The sequence below is a fragment of the Monodelphis domestica genome, chromosome 1 (assembly GCF_027887165.1).
Source record: "Monodelphis domestica isolate mMonDom1 chromosome 1, mMonDom1.pri, whole genome shotgun sequence".
In the NCBI taxonomy this organism is placed as follows: Eukaryota; Metazoa; Chordata; class Mammalia; order Didelphimorphia; family Didelphidae; genus Monodelphis; species Monodelphis domestica.
The window spans coordinates 151,149,037-151,167,634 of NC_077227.1; the positions used below are offsets into that span (position 1 = coordinate 151,149,037).

At 37.8% G+C, this 18,598-nt stretch overlaps 1 long non-coding RNA gene across 1 annotated transcript in view; it reads right to left on the reverse strand.

Annotated features, from left to right (window-relative positions):
• Positions 1 to 18,598, reverse strand: part of LOC130455890 (uncharacterized) — a 119,576-nt gene that overhangs the window by 89,552 nt on the left and 11,426 nt on the right. Inside the window, exon 2 of the long non-coding RNA XR_008914124.1 lies at positions 11,961 to 12,115. This is a non-coding gene — a long non-coding RNA (uncharacterized LOC130455890). The remainder of the gene's footprint in view (positions 1 to 11,960; positions 12,116 to 18,598) is intronic.

Genomic DNA, 18,598 nt, shown 5'->3' on the forward strand with positions numbered 1-18,598 from the left:
TCATTTACCCCAAGTCTATTCCACTGATCATCCTTTCTGTCTCTTAGCCAGTACCATACTGTTTTGATGACCACAGCTTTATAGTATAGTTTGAGATCTGGTACTGCAAGGCCACCTTCCTTTGTATTTTTTTTCATTATTTCCTTGGGTATCTTTGATCTTTTGTTCTTCCAAATGAACTTTGTTATGGTTTCTTCTAATTCAGTAAAAAAAAAAGTTTTTTGGAAGTTCAATGGGTATAGCCCTAAATAAATAGATAAGTAGGGTAGGATGGTCATTTTTATTATGATAGCTCATTCTACCCATGAGCAGTTAATGTTTTTCCAATTGCTGGAGGGGATGTGGCAAAGTTGAGACATTAATTCATTGCTGGTGGAGTTGTGAATTGATCCAACTATTCTGGAGGGCAATTTGGAACTATGCCCAAAGGGCGCTAAAAGACTATCTGCCCTTTGATCCAGCCATAACACTGCTGGGTTTGTACCCCGAAAAGATAATAAGGAAAAAGACATGTACAAGAATATTCATAGCTGAGCTCTTTGTGGTGGCAAAAAATTGGATAATGAGGGGATGCCCTTTGATTGGGGAATGGCTGAAAAAATTGTGGTCTCTATTGGTGATAGAATACTATTGTGCTCAAAGAAATAATAAAGTGGAGGAATTCCATGGGGACTGGAACAACCTCCAGGAAGTGATGCAGAGCGAAAGGAGCAGAACCAGGAGAATATTGTACACAGAGATTTATATTCTGTGGTACAATCAAAGGTAATGGACTTCTCCATTGGTGGCAACGCAATGATCCTGAACAACCCAGAGGGATATAAGAGAAAAACCACTATCCACATTCAGAGGAAAAACGGTGGGAGTAAAAACACTAAAGAAAAACAACTGCTTGACTACATGGGTCAAAGGGATATCATTGGGGATTGTAAATCTTAAAACTGCTCAGACTGTACCTTAGAAGATTTGGTTAAGCTATTCCCAAATTTTTAACAATGGAGGTACTTGATCAGGAATGTATTGAGAACTTTTAAAATTACTCCACCCTACTCAGACAGTGCCATAATGGAAGATAAAGTTGCAAACTCCTGACTGAACAATGAAAAGTCCCTAACTCACACCTTATAGTAAAGCTAAAACCTTAAGCTAGGTGGTCTATTTTTAGATCTAATACAAAAAGGGTGCTAAGTACCTATAAAAGTTAAATTAATCACTAAAAAGTCAAGCAACTTACAAAAGGCAAGCTTAACAAAAGAGGTGTGAAGTACTCAAAGATTTAATTTAACCAGAGAAGGTGAGAACCAAAGAAGATGAGAACTAAGAATGGGCAGTCCTGGGAAAAAGTGTCTACTGTGATTGGTAGACGTGAAAATTTAGGGGAGGTGACATAAGAGAAAATTTCTTTAAAAGGAGAAGTCAGTTCGGGCAATTTAATTTAGTTTGGAATTTAGTTTGGAGTTAGTTGGAGTTCAGAGTTGAAGTATGGACATTTTGAATGGAGTTTACAATTGAACCCATCTTGGAGACGATCTTGTGGTGAGTGTTAAAGACTGACTCGCTCTCCCTTAGGCTCAGGCCTAGGGCATTTTGGCCTAGGCCCTTTTTCTACTGCTTGGCTATTCTCTCTCTCTCTGTCTCTCTCTCTCTCTCTCTTTCTCCTTCCCTTAATTCCTTCATTTATATTAATTAAAATCTCCATAAATCCCAGCTGAATTGGGTACTTTCATATTTGGGATTTCCCATGGCGACCACTTATTTTTTATTTTAAGTCAAAACACCCAAAAAAATATCCTTTTACAGTTTTGGCCAAATCCTTTACAGTTTGGCATTTACAGTTTTTTATCTTCACAGGATATAGACTCTAAATGAACATCCTAGTGCAAACACCAACAACATGGAAATGGGTTCTGATCAAGCACACATGTAATACCCAGTGGAATTGAGCATTGGCTATGGGAGGGGTAGAGGGAGGGGAGGGATGGAAAATAATTTTTGTAACCAAGGAATAATGTTTGAAATTGGCCAAATTAAAAAAAATAATGTCAAAAAAATTATTTTGAGAAAGTGTTCATAAACTTCACTAGATTGTCAAAGGAATGAATGACATATACAAAAAAGTCAAGAACTCCCATGTTAAACATTAGATTCAGGCAAAACACATAGCAACTAAATCTGTCCTTAAGACCCTCATCCTTCAGATCCAAATTCAAAATAAAAAAGTGACTAATGCTTTCCAAACAAACAGCATATGTGGGGGGAAATGAGTGTGGTTAATTAATTAATTTGGCAACAGGGTGCAGGAAGAAGACAATCAGTATGCTACATTATAGTGTTACCAGAGAAATGGTCTTCCTGGGTGACCCGATGTTACAAAATTCATTTTCCCATGCCTAATTTGTTTGGCTGTGATTGGGGGATGACACAATCTTTTAAGGGCATCGCACACCTGGGATGAGAGTTTGTACAAAGCTCCCAAGGAGCTAAGGAAGATAGCTTAAGTGGCATGGTCACCAATCAATCCAGAACAGCTCATGGACCTGTAATCATGTCAAAACCAGGCCCTCTGCTAACAGAGTAACAATGATTAGAGAGTTCAATAGTATTTGACCATTTAATTGCTTTATAATCTGTAAGAGAACCTTCCTACCGAGTTAGGTTTTTAAAATTCATATCCATTTTGGGGATCATGGTTAAGCATCAAAGCATTTAAATGCATTGATCCAATTGACTGACTTCGATTTGACTGGACAAAATCCCTCCTGAGTACAAAGTTATTTAATTAACTCATTTTCAAGTGAGCCCAGAAGCAATTGCCTGGTGTACATTTTGTCTTCCCAGACTCATAGAAAGAAGAATAAGGGAGCAAATGAACCCAAAGCTTCTGACAGACGTTTCATTTGATCAGAAGTTTCACATTCATGTCAGACTCATAAAACAGGATATTTTTGTGGTTAAATGGTAACTGGCAAAGTAGCTGCCAGGGGAGTGCTGAATCAGCTCCGAAGTAGGGGAGGAGGGAAGAAAGTTTGGTTTATAGGCTGCAGCCCGAGAAGGAAACAGAACCTGGCGCGAGTTATATATTGCTCAAGGCAGGCACAGGTGGATGGAACTGCAGGCCAGGTCAAAAAAAGAGAAAGATTTATGTTCTGTGGAAACAAAAGGGCAGAAGAAAAATTGCCAATCGGGTTGGGCAGCACTGAAGTGAAGGAAACAGCTGTTCATACAGTGAAGACATGGTCAGGTAAGACAGGGCTGGAAATAGTAATCAGAGGGCCATCTGCTGACCTGGGACCACGCACCCTCAAGGCACGGAACAAATCTTGTCCTTAAGGAACTCGAGCAGCAGCGGAGCCATTGCAAGTAAACAATGCCTGGACGAGGCATTAAAGTTACATGAGTTTCATGCAAAAAGTTGCCTGGCTAGTTTACTTCAGAATGTGAAGTCAAGTGGAAAGCCACGGTTTTCTTATTTGCGTTCTTGGCAGACTCTCTCCACCAAACCTCTCAGAAATGGGAGGCTGAGGCAACGTAGTTCATCACATTCTACCCTTTGCTGCTATTCTACCTGACATCTGCTTGGGGAGGGATTGCCAGATGTTTACCTTGGGTACCCACTGGCTTAGAGATACTGTCAAGGAACGCCGGGAACCCAGAATTCCCCAGTAAGTGTGAGATTAGCAGGAGAGGAAAGGAGCCTGCCTGCGTGGGGAGGAGAGTGTCCTTGGGGGAGGGCAAGGGACTAAAATGAAGGGGCACAGGGAGGAGGGAGAAAAGGCAGAAAACAAGAGAAGGAACTGGCAATGACCTTGCATTAATGAACAGCACACTCCATTGCAGGAATAGGCAGCATTAGCAGGGCTTTGCTCTAAGGAAGCCTGCAGCAGCTGAGTCTCACTAATACTAATGAGTGTCATTATGTCCACTTGTACAAAGGAGCCAGATTTCAGACAAAAAGATTGGGGGCAGGGTGGGGGAGGAAGCAAAGATAAAAGATTTATGGCATAATTGCAGAATCCAAATTTTAAGGCAGAATGATGCTCAGTAACTTCAACTAACAACTATTAGTTCAGCAGAGGGTGTGGATTACCATTAGAAACAAGCATTAGATCCCCCAACTGGGACACTAAAACTAAAATAAAACATGAAAGGTCAAGAGCCATTTACTTATTGCTTCATTCATTCACTAAATACCTGCTATGTGCTTGTACTAGAGATATAAAAATGGAAACAAAATAGTCCTTGGCCTCAAGGAGTATATATAAGGAATTATATTATTATGTTTTATTATATATGTATTTATTATATCAGTTATCTTTTTACTCATGTATTATATTTAAATTATATTATGAATTATATATTTATAAAGTATTTATAATTATCTATTTTATACTTATAGATAAATATCAACATAGGCAGATTTATTTTATATTTATTATTTTATATATATATTATAAGGAAACAACAGGTACATAGCTAAATCATAAAATTAACTAATGTAAAATATATATAAAATTTTACAATGTAAATATAATTTTAAGGAGGAAGGGCTCAAGCAATTGTGAGGCTCTAAATTAGTCGTGTATAAGAGATTAACACTTCAAATTGGGCTTTGAAGAGAACTAAGGGTCAGCTTGGTGGATAGAGTATGGGGCCTGAAGTCAGGAAAACTTATGTTCCTTAGTTCAAATCTGACCTCAGCTATTTGTTAGCCATATGATCCTGGGCAAGTCACTTAACCTAGTACACCTAAGATGAGGACATCTGTAAAATGAGCTGGAGAAGGAACTGGCAAACTGCTCAAGTCTCTTTGCCAAGAAAACCCCAGATTGGACGAGGAATAGTTGGACACAACTGAAATGACTGAACAACAACAATGGCGTAGAAGGGGTCTAAGAGGTAGAAATGAAGAGGAAGTTCATTCTAGACATGGGATAGATACCTCTGCAAAAACTGAGTGCCAAGGTACAAAAATGGGAAGATGGATTGCACTATACAAATGGGGAACAGGCCAGCCAGGTCAGAAAGGGAAGTCACATATAAAAAACCTAAGAAGGTGGGCTGGAGTTGTATTGTGAAAAGTTTTAAATGCAAAAGAGAGATATTTGGACTTTATCCTACGGGCAACAAGAACCTGATGGGACTCCTTAATGGTGAGAGTAACATGGTAAGGTTTGTACTTTAGCAATATCAGTTTGGCAACTATGTGGAGAATGGACAGCAAAAAGCAGAGATTAAAACCAGAGGGATCAATTAGGAGGCTGTTGCAATACTTAGATGAGAGGTAATGGACTGAATTAAGGAGCAAGAGTGGAAAGAATGGGAGAGATATGACTCTGGGCAACTGACGATATGAAAGCAAAGGAGAGGGAAGAGCCCATGACTAAATTCTAGACTTCAAACCAAGGTGAGTGAATTCATGGTGACGCAAGGATGACTTGACAAAAATATGGAAGTTAGGAAAAAGGAATGGTTTGGAGGAAAAGATATTGGGTTGTTTTAGACATGCTGAATTTGAGATTTCCTGTTGTAAATGTCCAATGAAGAACTGGAGTGCAAAAGAAACTAGAGATACTTCCATCTTCTCCTAGGGCCCCTTTCTCCTCTAGCCCTAAGGAAGATAGGAAAACTATAAGGTTCAAGGTACAAGGACAATGGCTTCTGCCCAATGGTGAAGAGAAAAGTGTATCCAAGTGGGTGTCAGTGCCTAGGGCAAAACTGAAGCACCCTTTCTGGGGTTCTGTACTTTTGCATCTCTATGTCCTTTTTGCAAGAGTGGCATAATGGGCACCTTCTCCTATTTTTCACTGATAATTAAATTCTAATCTAGAAATTTTCAGGACAGAAGAGATTGAAATCTTATGTTTCTTCCCCCTAATGCCCCCTTTCTCTTTCCCCCTCTCCTGTCATCCACTGCACAATGATTCTCTCCCTCTATCCCTAGAAGTGAACTCTCCCTTGTAACACAAGAACAGGCAAAAATAACCCATCCAAAGTGACAGCATTGACCACTTTCTGCCCTGGGAGGACCCCATCAAATTATTGAATAAAATGATATACCTAATGTCCTTAGCTTAGTGCCTGGTGCATGGTACATACTAAATAAATCCTTATTTCTTTCCTGCTGAGAGGAGTGAAGTACATTTCATTACTTGCCCTCTAGAACAATTAGTCATTCTCATATTTATCCGAGATCTCTTTACTTATATTGCCATAGATCACAGTGCCTAATGATCCTCTTGCCTTTGCTCACAACTCTGAAATATCTTTGTTCTATTAATCCATATCTTATTTTTGCCATCAAGGTCCAGCTCAAGTTGTCTCGTACCCCTTCTTTCAATAAAGCCTTTGCCAACCATCGTAGTCTGTGTCTATCTTCCCGTTTTCCTTTATCACTTGTCCTCTGCACTGTGTAATGTACTTCCTTTTTATACACTCTTATTTATTCTTATCTGCTCATGTATGTAGGTGTAGGATATATATATATATATATAATCCACAATTCAATTATAAACTACTAAAGGGAAAACTGTTCCCCTACTTTTCTCTGTCCATCATAGAGCATGGCTCAATGTTGGGTACAAATATGAACTTAATTAGTGGATGTTAATATAAATATTGCTTTTTAACAGTTTTTGCCTTCAAATTCCTGAACATTGGGTGAAAAGAAACTCAAGATGGGGTTGGTTGCCACATGAGAACTGCTTTGTTAATATGCCAGAAGAATGCAGCTAGGTGGCCCATGGAATAAAGCTCCAGATGGCTGGATCTGGAATCAAGATCTGAGTTCTATTCTGACCCAGATGATTACTAGTGTGTGATTTTGGACAAGTCATGTAACCGCTGTCTGCCTTAAGTTCTCCATCTATAAAATGTGGATACTAATACCACCTACCGCCCAGATTTGTTGTAAGGATCTAATGTAACAATATTTGCAAAATGCTTTGAAACCTTAGGGTTCTAATGAAGACTAGCTAATAATGATAACAAAAGTTCTCATTGAAACTTTTAAAAATTGTTTTACTGTTTAAAGTAAAAAAGATTAGAGACAATCTTAAATGCTGATTACTATAATAAGAATGGTTTTCCATTAACTGTAAAATTTAGAACACCTATAATTGGGGCCCTCAAGTACTCTAAGTAAAGAACAAAAACAAAACAACAACAACAACAAAAAAGAATTAGGATCTACATATGCCACCAGTGCCTATCCCTTTGACGGATCTAGTGCAGAATACTGTGTTAATGAATCACAGCAGTTTCGGAAAGATAATGCTAATTATTAAAGATAATGAAAACTTATTCCCTAACTATAACCCAAAGGGAATAATCCAGGCTTTTGACAGGGATTGTGACCCAATCATTCCTTTTTAGCAGCTTATTTTATAATAAATGCAAAGAAAAAAAAGCCAAGTGTTTATAGAGAGATTTTTGAGAACAAACTGTCCAAGACACAGAAGGGAGCCATCTCATTAAGTCCTGGGCATGGTTAGGTAGGCTTGCAAAACCAGAGGCAAAGCCGAAGGCCCGTAAATTTACTATAGGCCTTATTTAATGAAAGTATGCGGTTTCTTAGAGAAATTCACAGTATGTGTGACAGCTGTGGTTGTACACCACTGTCTGTGTGGCAGTTTTGTTTTGTTTTTTTGTTTGTTTAAAAAAAAAACTCTTTCTTTAAAAATACAGCAGAGAAGTGGTTAAGTTAAATCCAGGATTTGTGAAGCAGTAAGAGTATCATCATGGCAGCAAACTAAGCCCAAGAGAGAATTTTAGCCTCAAAATTGAAGTATGGTACATCTGACTGTGGGTAAATTGGCTTTTCACAGGGTACTTTACCATAATGCATAGCAGGCATGTGCGCCAAGAAAGACCCCTGGGTATTGGGCCAGAGACCACAACTAGAAAGAAGATCATAGTGTATGTTGAATAAAATTACCCATTCTAAAGGTCCTCAGCTATCTTGAATATTTTATTAAAAACCTTTCGGTAGCAAAGACCAACAGGGACTTCTTGCTCGCAAGACTGTGCTGTCAACAACAGTAGAATTGAAAACCAGACACAGTCAGGCTTAATTAGATTTCATACCTCCCCACCCCCCCATTCCTTCCCCCATCCCTCACATTTCCAATAGTCTTTCAGGGTCACATGCCTTGATAAATGGTATCCTAGTGGGATTCATTCCCTGGACCTTTCAAATAAGAGAGGCACGATTGCAGGTAGTTGGAGGGTGGAAAATGAAGATATCACAACAGTTCTTGGGCTTTTGTGTGGAATGTGACTCATATTCTGTCTTATCGGATTGTCTATGGGAAGTTAACAATGTAATTAGGAAACTTGGTGAGATCCCTCTTGGGTGTGGCATTGTTCTAGGAAGAATTTAATGCTGAACTGGTTAAAAATAAAATGTTGTTGATATCTTTCCCACTCCTTCTTCCCAAAATGCTGAACAACATAACAGGAATTTTTTTTAAGAAAAAGAAGGAATGAAAAAAATCAGCAAAACTAATCAATTGATTAAAAACTATGGAAAATACATGCAGTGTTTCACATCTATGGACTGCTCACCTTTACAAAGGAATAATGGAAAGTATTTTCTCAAATCTCTTTTTTGAAGTTATGGTTGTTCTTTGTCATTTGAAAACATTTATTGTTTATTGTTTTGTGAGTAGTGAAATTGTTTCATTTATATAGTTCTAATTATTATATATATTGTTTTCTTGTCTCTGCTCATGTCACCTTACATCACTGTTCATTTATCTTCCCATATTTTGGGGTTAACAATGAACTTTTTAATGTAAAAATTCATTAAATACTAGCACTACAGTAAGTACTTGTAAGACCACAATTGCATTAATATAGGTACTCCTTCCATCAATAACTTTTGTAACCCATGCAGATTTTCTCATTCTTCTGTATGGATTTCTAACAAGCCAAAGGAGAGAACTGACCCACCATTTTAGACTTATATCCATATATATGTATGAATGAAATACCTATATGCACACATAGATATATGAGTATATAAATACATACATATGTGTATATAAATATATTCTAATAAAATATAAAGTTTTGTGGGGGTTGTGTGTGGTTGGTGGTTTTATTAAGATGAGCTATTTGGGTTTTTTTTCTTTACATCCCTTGGCTCCTAGAATAATGCATGATTCATAGCAGGTGTTCAACAAAAATTTATTGACCTGAACTGAATTTTGACAAAGGCACTTATTAACTATGTGATGTTGAAATCACAATCTCTCTAAACTTTAATTTCATCATCAGTAAAATGAATAAGGTGGAATGAATGGTTCTAAGATCTCTACCCATTCTTAATCTATGAGCCTAAATCACTAATATTCTTATCAGCCAGTATTATGATGTGACTATTAAAAAAAGAAAAGAAAACATAATATCATACTAATAAACAAGAGTAAAGACAATGATAGCGCTAACATCACTCTACATTGGTCAGACCACATCCAAAAAATTGCAGTCAGTTTTAGGTACTATACTCCAGAAGGACTAGTACCTCTAGTATGAGGGTGCACTGAGCTCTTTTCAGGAGCTCCTCATCCATATCTGGGATCCACCTTTTATCCTACTCTCATTTGTGGCTCCAAGAAGCTGTAGCATGCACAGTGACCATACCCCTGTAAAACCATCTGGGTAGATGGTCTAAACCAGACTGAAGATAACTGACAGGTCCAAAATTCATCAGTGAGTGACAAAATGGGATGAAAATGATTTGTTCCAACAACCATGAAAGCAGCTGAAGTAGCCACTATGGAGTGTCTAGAACTCAGTCAGACCTTGAAGATGCTAAAACCATCTACTTTCACCCTAGGGTGTTACTAGTTGTCCTGATTTTGTCCTACTACTGGACTTTGATGACTCTGGAAGAGAGTGTAAGACTGACAACTTTGTGCAATTCTGTCTCACTTAAATCTAACTCATGCTTAAGTAAAGACATCATCCCACATGTTGTTTTTGGTCCTCTTCAATAGCAAGGGAAGAACACCAATAGATTTAAGAGAGAAAATGGAGAACTTTTCAAAAGAAAAGTCAACAAGCATTTAGTAAGTACTCACTATGTGTCAGGCACTATACTAAGCTCTGGAAAGACAAAGAAAGACCAAAAAACACTATCTCTGCCCTCAAGTAGCTTATAATCGAATGGAGGAAGACAGCATGGAAACTATGTACAAACAAGATATCTATAGTTTAAATGGGAATAATCTCAATTTGAGATTTGTGAATGGTACTATATGAAAAAGTGTAGGAGAAAACTGGGCCTGTTTAGCCAAAGAAGAGAATATTTGAAGATGTGATAACCATCTTCAGTTATTTTATGAATTGTCTTAGGATCATAGGATTTAAAGATGAAAGGACCTTAGACACATGGACAAGAAAAACTTATTCAAAGATATTTCATGTTATCAAACAGGAAGAGAAATTAAATGAACTATGAGGTCTTGCCAATGCTAATATTCTATGGGTTTTTTTTTAAATAATAAAGAGTGGTAGCTCATTTTTTATAGTGCTTTATCAACCCTGAGGTAGATAATGAAAAATTAGTAGCCCTATCTTATAGCTCAGGAAACTGCTGTTCAAAAAGTTTAAGTGACTTACTTGCCCAGAATTACATATCTCTTACAGTTGTCAGAATCTTGAATCGAACAAAGGTGCCAGGATCCCTGGTATCCCCTGCTCTCTCCATAAAATCACACTAGTTTTCATATCACTTTTTTGAATGAAAATCTTGGGTTCTCAAAGCTTACCTCAAAGAAATGTGAATTGTGACAAGCTGTCACACTAGAAAGACTTTGTGTATCATGGGTACTTTGACTTTACCTCCTATCTCAAGATCAACTATGGGAAAAGGCTTTATCAGCAGTTTGGTGGCCACTTAGGTGATAAATTCAGTGACCATTGCAACTGGTAATCATTATTCTCCCTGCTTTGGTAAGGTGCAGAAAAAGTTAGTATTCCATTTGGCATATGGTATTTTATTAGAACATTACTCTTGTTACAATCTCCATCTTGGAACATGCCCTTCAGATATCCCATTATTTTATACTAATTTTCATTTCACAAATAATTTAATCCTCTGTGCTGTGTTGTCCAAATGTAATGTTTTGTATCTTCAATTTCCTTCTCATTTTATAACACACAACACATCTGTTATTTCAATGATAACAGATGTTACACTGAAACTGTAATAACTTGTGAGTTAACTGTATTCAAAACTTTATAGTTACATATGTTCTGATAACTTAATTCTCCTCTTTATCACTTCAGATTGATTTAACTCTGCACAAGTTGGAGAAAATCAGATATTCATTGTTTGTGTGTGTATGTGTATATATATGCATATATATATCACATCATGATTTATCTCTCATGATATTAATCTTGTCTTCTGTGGAAAGATGGGGGTAACTATCATTGCAACACGAACGATCCCTCCTTTCTTTGCTCATGAAGATGAATTTCATAACCAATTCAGTCATATTATGCATTCATCTGTGTGTAGACATACACTTTATGTGCTTGATATGAGTCTCATAAATCTCCCTCATAAACCTAATCTGCATTACCATCAATTTGCTGTATGAGGAAATGACCTTTTCTCTTATGTTGGGGCACAGACTGGCCCAATTTGAGTCCTTTTCTCCCATTTGGAGGAGGACTTTGCTCTACTTTCTCCTCCTTTTTTCCCTAATCCATTGGTTCTGAGAAGCAGGCTTGAAATAACTGCAGATTTACCAATAGTAATCCCTTAACAAATATTTGCTGAATTTGTATTCAGATCAACAAACATTTCTTAAGTTATAACTAAGGGCAGACACAGTGCTAGGTGCTGATAATGTCGTCATCACTTGTTTTTGAAGACGACCAATGACTTCATGGGGCGATGTCTTGACTTGAGTGTAAATTGGATTTAAGAGAAGCAGAGTTGTACATACCTTGGCATCTTCAGGATCTAACCACATAGGAAGCATTCCACAGTGTTTGCTTCAGCTACTTTCAGGGCCATTGGAACAAAGGGTTCTTATCTGCACATTCTGTCAGAAGTCTTCATGTGTTTGGAGTAGAGATCACACTGAATCACTGACTGGTGCTGGTAATACCAATAATACCAAAAAGAGAGTGTCACTGCCTGAAAGTAGCTTAAGTTCAAAATAACCAGTCACAGGTAGGTTTGTAGGGAGAGGGTATAACATGCACACAGATAAGCAAATGCAAAGTAAATACAAACTTCTTCAGGAAGGGTTGAATACTAATAATTGGAAATCAGAGAAGGCATTTCATAATAAATTAATCACAAAGATGTAGGGATTGATGCAAAGGTATCTGACCACAAGGGATTTATAATTTTGCTGAATAAGACTTGCATGATGAAAATTAAGACCAAGATAGGATTAAGCTGTATTAAATTTGTGCTTCAGCTTTTGGAGTTCAGAGAAGGGAAAGATCCATGTGGAATATAGTCTTCAGAGACAATTTCATTGATGAAATGGATAGGAAGAATTTGTACACAGAGAGATTGAGGAAAAGCATTCTATACAGAGGGAGCACATCCTGTACATCCACTGTAGAGGCAGAAATAAAAAGAGTCATAGTATGAAGTGGGAGAATGATAATACTAGCCTCTGTTTTGGGATTATTATTAAGTCTAACACATAGTCACTATAGCCCCATCCTTGAAAGCACTGCTATAGAGAGGAGAGATTCAAGCAGATGTTATCCTAGAGTCCACCAATTTATGACATACTTTGAACTGGATTTCTGGTCTTCTTTTTTGGAGAAACTGGTTCATATTATTCCATGTCTACTTGATTGGGCTTTATGAACTCCACAAAATCAAAAAAGATCTGGAATAGACTCTCATAACCACATCAAGATCTATAAACTTCTACTTGTACCCCCAAAGTTGTCCCCAAGATGGCTACCCTGCTCAGGGGTTCCAACTGTCACCCCCTTTCAGTTAAATAAAATGGATTATTTTTAAACTGGGGTGCCAAACTGTACTAGTTGGGTGTGAGAAACCAAAGCTTGAAAGGTCTAAGAGAGAGAGGGGACAGATAAAAGAAACATTACTTCCTGTCTTAGATAGAGCTACACAAGGGAAGGTGAGAGATTTGATCAAGGTCCAGAGCTGAAAGGTAAAGGAGGAAATCTCATTCAGTCTCTAGTTTTTGGTTTCTTCCTTTAATAGATATTATCCTGATTCCCTTAGTACATTAGATGAATAAGATGTTCAGTTTCTTCTGGATTAATAAGATCAATTTATTCTTTTTGGTATTTAGGAATGGTAGGTTTTGGGTAGAGGAAAACTAGGAATCCCTAATTACTGTTTTGTCCTAAATTCCCCTTAAGGGTTGAGGGCTCAGATCTGTGGATGTGTGTCCCTGATGAGACTGTGGGATTAGGCTGTTATATTTTCCTGATATAGAGAGAGGTACAATTATTAAAGAGATCAATTGAAAATCTTCTTAGGTGGATAGTCTCTTATCTTCCCCAAAGGGAAAAAGTCTCTATCCACCACTTCTGAGGAAGGATGGCTAATCTGATTTCTTCAGATAGACAAGGGATCACAACAGGTTGAGCTCAGCAAGATGCTCATCTCTCTTCCAGTTCAAAAGAAAAGAACCCCCTCTCCAACTGGTGATCTGCTTTTCTTGGCTAAAGGTTCTAGTCCCAAAATTCCATTCTCTTCCTGCAAGATGTTTTCCTGCAAACCAAGTCCTTGCAATACAGTGTGTAACTCTCTCATCCACACATGTGAATCGTATATGATTCCTATATTTCAGAGGAAATTTTAAATTTAATTAAAAAATTTTTAAATTAAAATAAGCATAATTTGTCAACTTAAAAATGCACAAAACACTCATATTCAGCTCTTCATGTAATAAATTAATCAGAGATAACTATTGCTGAATATTCATTTAATCATAATCTACTGTTTTTTTTAATGAACCCTTTACAATGTACTTTTAGGTACTAGGAGAGATTCAAAAATAAATCTAGAGGTGAATGAAAATAAAGATTTAATTTTATCTAAATTCATGGACCCCTTGAAATCTATCCAGGAACCCTTGGGAGAAACAAATGGACTTCCTCTGATTTAAAGCATCAAGGTAGGCTAGAAACAACACAATTTTAGGCCTTACCATCCAGTTAAACTGTATATGTAGTCTATAAAAATCCTTCTAGGTTTTTAAAATATCCCAATTGAATTGAATTTTATTCAGAATTAGATGAAAGCACAAAAACACTACTCTTTATATCTTCAATATCTTGGTAATTGTTAAGATAGCTGTAAGTTTTTGGATGCTGATTCTCCTAATTTCAGTCAGCAATCAGAAATTCTTCAAGTTATTTGATCCTTTAGAAAGGTCCAGAATTAAAGCAGGTGGGAACTCATAGTAATTCTAATCCAGTCTCAAGGACATGGAAGTAGATACTATGATCTTCATTCTCAGTTAGCATGGGAAGGAAAGGAACTTATAACATCATTTTCTTAAAAATTGGAAACAAGCCCGATTCTTGCAATAAAATCAAAGCTCTTCCTCCCCAAAATTTGTCACCTTCCTATGCCATCCTGTATCAATCATGTCAAGATTCTCTATCACCTCTGTCACTCAGTGAACATCAGATAATTGTGTAAGCCTCTCCTCATTCCTATAAGGATCCTTAGAAACATACTGACATGACCAGTCAAGTCTGACCCCTTGGTAAGGTGGGATAATTCTTATTCTGGATTCATATCTGGGTGGGAAAATCATCTATTCACAACATCAAGGAGGGAAAGGGAACAATGGTAAAAGGACACCAAGAGAGATGTAGAAGAGAATCTCTCCCAAAATTCAAGGTATGGTCTTTCAATAGGCAATACATCCCTAACAGAATGGGGTAGGAGCCTAAAGAGAAGAGATGTTGATAAATAAGAGGCAGCTGGGATATACCAGATCAGTCATGAAAAGTTTCATAAAACCAAAGAATTCAATGGGTATCAAGGAATATGATGGACTGATTCTGAGATAGTTCCCAAATTCTATGGATAGCTACTGTTTTTAGGATCACTATCTTTATGAGGCTATTTTGCTGAAGGATATCAGGGAACACAATGTCTATATTTCAGTGTGAAACCTTCCATTAACCACCATTTTATATTGAATGTTTCTGGTCTATACCGAAATATCTTTATGTGGCTAGCTGACCCTTTTGTAAAATTATAAAATGGGTAAAGACTATCACCTGATCATTTGAACCTTTTTCTCAAGTTTCTCATTTTGCCAATTCTTCATTAGTATCCATGGATTTTAGGGCAGCTAAGTGATGTAGCAGATAGAATATCAGGCCTAGAACCCAGGAAACATGGGTTTAAATCCAGTCTCACATACTTAGTAGCTCTGTGACTCTGGGCAAGTTACTTAATCTTGTTTGCCTTAGTTTCCTTATATGCAAAATGAGCTGGAGAAGAAAAAGAGAAATCACAGTATCTTTGCCAAGAAAATCCCAAATGAGATAAAAAAAAAAAGTCAGATGTGACTGGATAACAATAATACCATCTGTGGACTTTAACCCATCTATCATTTATGACTTTAACTTTCTTTGAAGTTATAGCAAAAAGTCCAGGGTCTTCTAAACAAAATACATCCCTTGCCATATTTATCATTGGATGCTTCCATTGCCACCATTCAAAAATTGCCTCCAGTTGTGCTCTTCCTCCCCTAGTAGCAATATGACTCAATACAAACTCATCTTACTGATTGGTGTCCCAGATGTGTTTTACTTCTGATTAAGAAGTCTCAGGAGACAAAATGTGCACAGGTAGAAAAATTACAAGTGTATGGCTTTATAATAGGATCTATATTTCTCTAATTTCAGGCAGAGTCTGGTTCCTCTCCTTCATTCCAATCTACTTCCCTCTCAAACCAGCTAAATTTGTTCTCTCTCTCTCTCTCTCTCTCTCTCTCTCTCTCTCTCTCTCTCACTCACTCACTCTTCTTCCCTCTTACCCTTTTTCTTTTTTTTTTCCCTCTACCTCTCTTCTGAGTACAACTGTGTCTTCCCTGAAATCCTTCCCTGAAATATTTCTCTGCAGTGTTGCTAGATCTGGAATCAAAAGAACTGAGTTTGAATCATGGTCCTGCTGTTTTTAGGTACCTTACTTAACTTCTCTGGAACCCAATATTCTCAACTGTTAAAAGCTTGTCTCCTAGTTGTCTGATCTTGATCAAGTTGAGAGGCAGTATGGGAGAGGAGAAAAAGCCCTGGACTTGGAATCTAAAAAGAACTGAATTTGTGTCCTGGCTTTGCCACTGACTAGCCATGTGACTTTCAGTAAGTCATTGCAAGTTGTTTGCCTTTTCTAGACCTGGATTTCCTCATTTATAATATAAAGCAGATGGATTATCAGATCACCATGGTACTCTTCCAGCTCTATACTATGAACTGTGAAGGGGAAAAGCTTTATTTTTAAGGGCAAGAATTCTCTTTTACCTTTTTTTTTTATTCCCAGCACTTAGCACAGTATCTGACACATAGTAGGTACTTCATCAATGTTTATTGACTGAGGTAAACCTCTTTGCATTATTCAGATGTATTACCATAGGAAGGGCATCAAACAAGTTGACTTTCTGGCAGGATATAAAAGACATGTAGAATCCAAATCTTTTCAGGTTAAGGTCAGCAATCTAGGCATCTAACAGTAGGGACCATCTCACAGTTGAAATGAATGTGGAAGAATAATTCATAAAATTACTAATTTGCCTTTCAGTAGCGTCTCCACCTAGGATGCAAGATCATGGTATACAGTGTTATGTCTCTGGATTGTACAAGAGACGGGCTTTGGCTCAAAAGCCAAGGGCACACTGAGTCTGTGTTCTAAGTGAGTGCAGGCATATTTGGGGCCCTGCAGAACCCAATCAAGACAGCTCTTGAAAAATGGAACCCAAATGTCTATCTTGTAACAGGTCAATATTCTCAAATATAATTGAAAATACCCTGGATCTGAATCCCAAGTTTGGAAAAGAATTAGAATCATCCACTTCACAGAGATGCAGGCTGAAATGGAGGGTGAAACTTAGAGATAGCAGATGTGCCTTCCTTGTTCCTATCTTGAGTTGGAGACCCAGAGACCAATAATATAAAGTGTCTTTTCTACCTCTGATTCAAATTAACTGTGAAATTCTCATTCCTTGGTTGCCACTTCACTTCCGGCCAGATAGAGTTAAGAGATGTCTGCAGCTGCCTTCCCCAGCTGAGGAATTGCAGTCTCAGTGGAGCCTGAGTCCTCTAGACATCCAGCTCTACTAATTGGTTCATCTTATGCTTAGACAAGCATTATTTGAGGCGGAATTACTGAGGCTTAATTCTGACTGAGGCACTCTGAGTCAATGGCTGGTGCATCTTTCTCTTCTAGGGAGTGTTTCTTAATACGATCATTTAAGTAGGGAGACAGGCAAGATGGCAGGTATGCCATCCCTTCCTCCTTGTATGAGATTGTGAATTGTGGGTTAATTGCATAACAAAGCAGCCAGTTAACACCTGCCTGTGGATTTACATACTTGTAGCTATATATCATCCTCTACCTAATGCGCACTTCTGTGAAACCTAAATGTTTTACCTGGGCTGTAAGGTCAGTCCCATTTGTCAAAGCAGGGACAGTCACTTTATCTCAGACAGTCTTATCTGGGTTGTGCAGCAGCTCAAGGACATCATCTGCCTTTAGATCAGCATAGCCTTGAGAAAGTTGGGCGGCGGGAACACTGGCTCTCCTTACTCATTTATTTTCAGCATCTACTTTCCTACCTATTAGTGGGACAGTGACTATTCACTGATAAAGAGTAGATGATCTTTCCACTGCAAGGACTCAGAAGTGTATTCTTGCCAGCGTTAATGCCATTCTGGCACCTTCAATGGAAAAGATGGGATGTCTGCTAATGGTACTTTGCAGCAAAATTAATTTCAAGGGGTCATTACCATGAACAGAGTGGGCTGGATGGGTAGGGACTGAGCATCCCTGAAAAAGACAAGATGTGCCTATGGCATAACTAAAGAAAGGCAAATCCTGGCTGATGTCTTTTGCAGGGAAGAATGGGGCAAACTAATCAATTAGGATGCCGTGAATACTTTAATTAACAAGAATAATCATTTGGTTGTTTAACTAAAATATCCCTACCTTTTTCATGTAGAGGCAGCATTACCCATGAACGCTTAGGTCTTAGTGTCTGTCAAAAAACATGGATTCTACTCCTAGCTCTGTCACTAACTGTCCATGTGACCTTGAGCTTGGAAGTCGGGTTAATTTTTCTGAACTTCAGGTGCTTATCTAAAAAATGAGGAGGAGCAGCTCAATGATCTCTAAGGTCCCTTCCTGTTCTGTGACATTGTAGGACATCAAGCTATAATTTCCTTAATTCCTTCCAAAAGAAGGCAGCATGGTCTGTACAGTGGATTGAGCTCTGAATTTAAGATCTAACTGCTTTTGTTTGTATGTTTGTTTTTTTACTACCTTGTGACCCGGAAGAAGTCACTTATCATCTCTCCAGGCCTCAGTTTCCTCATGTAAAATGCTTCAGAGGACTCCAAATCT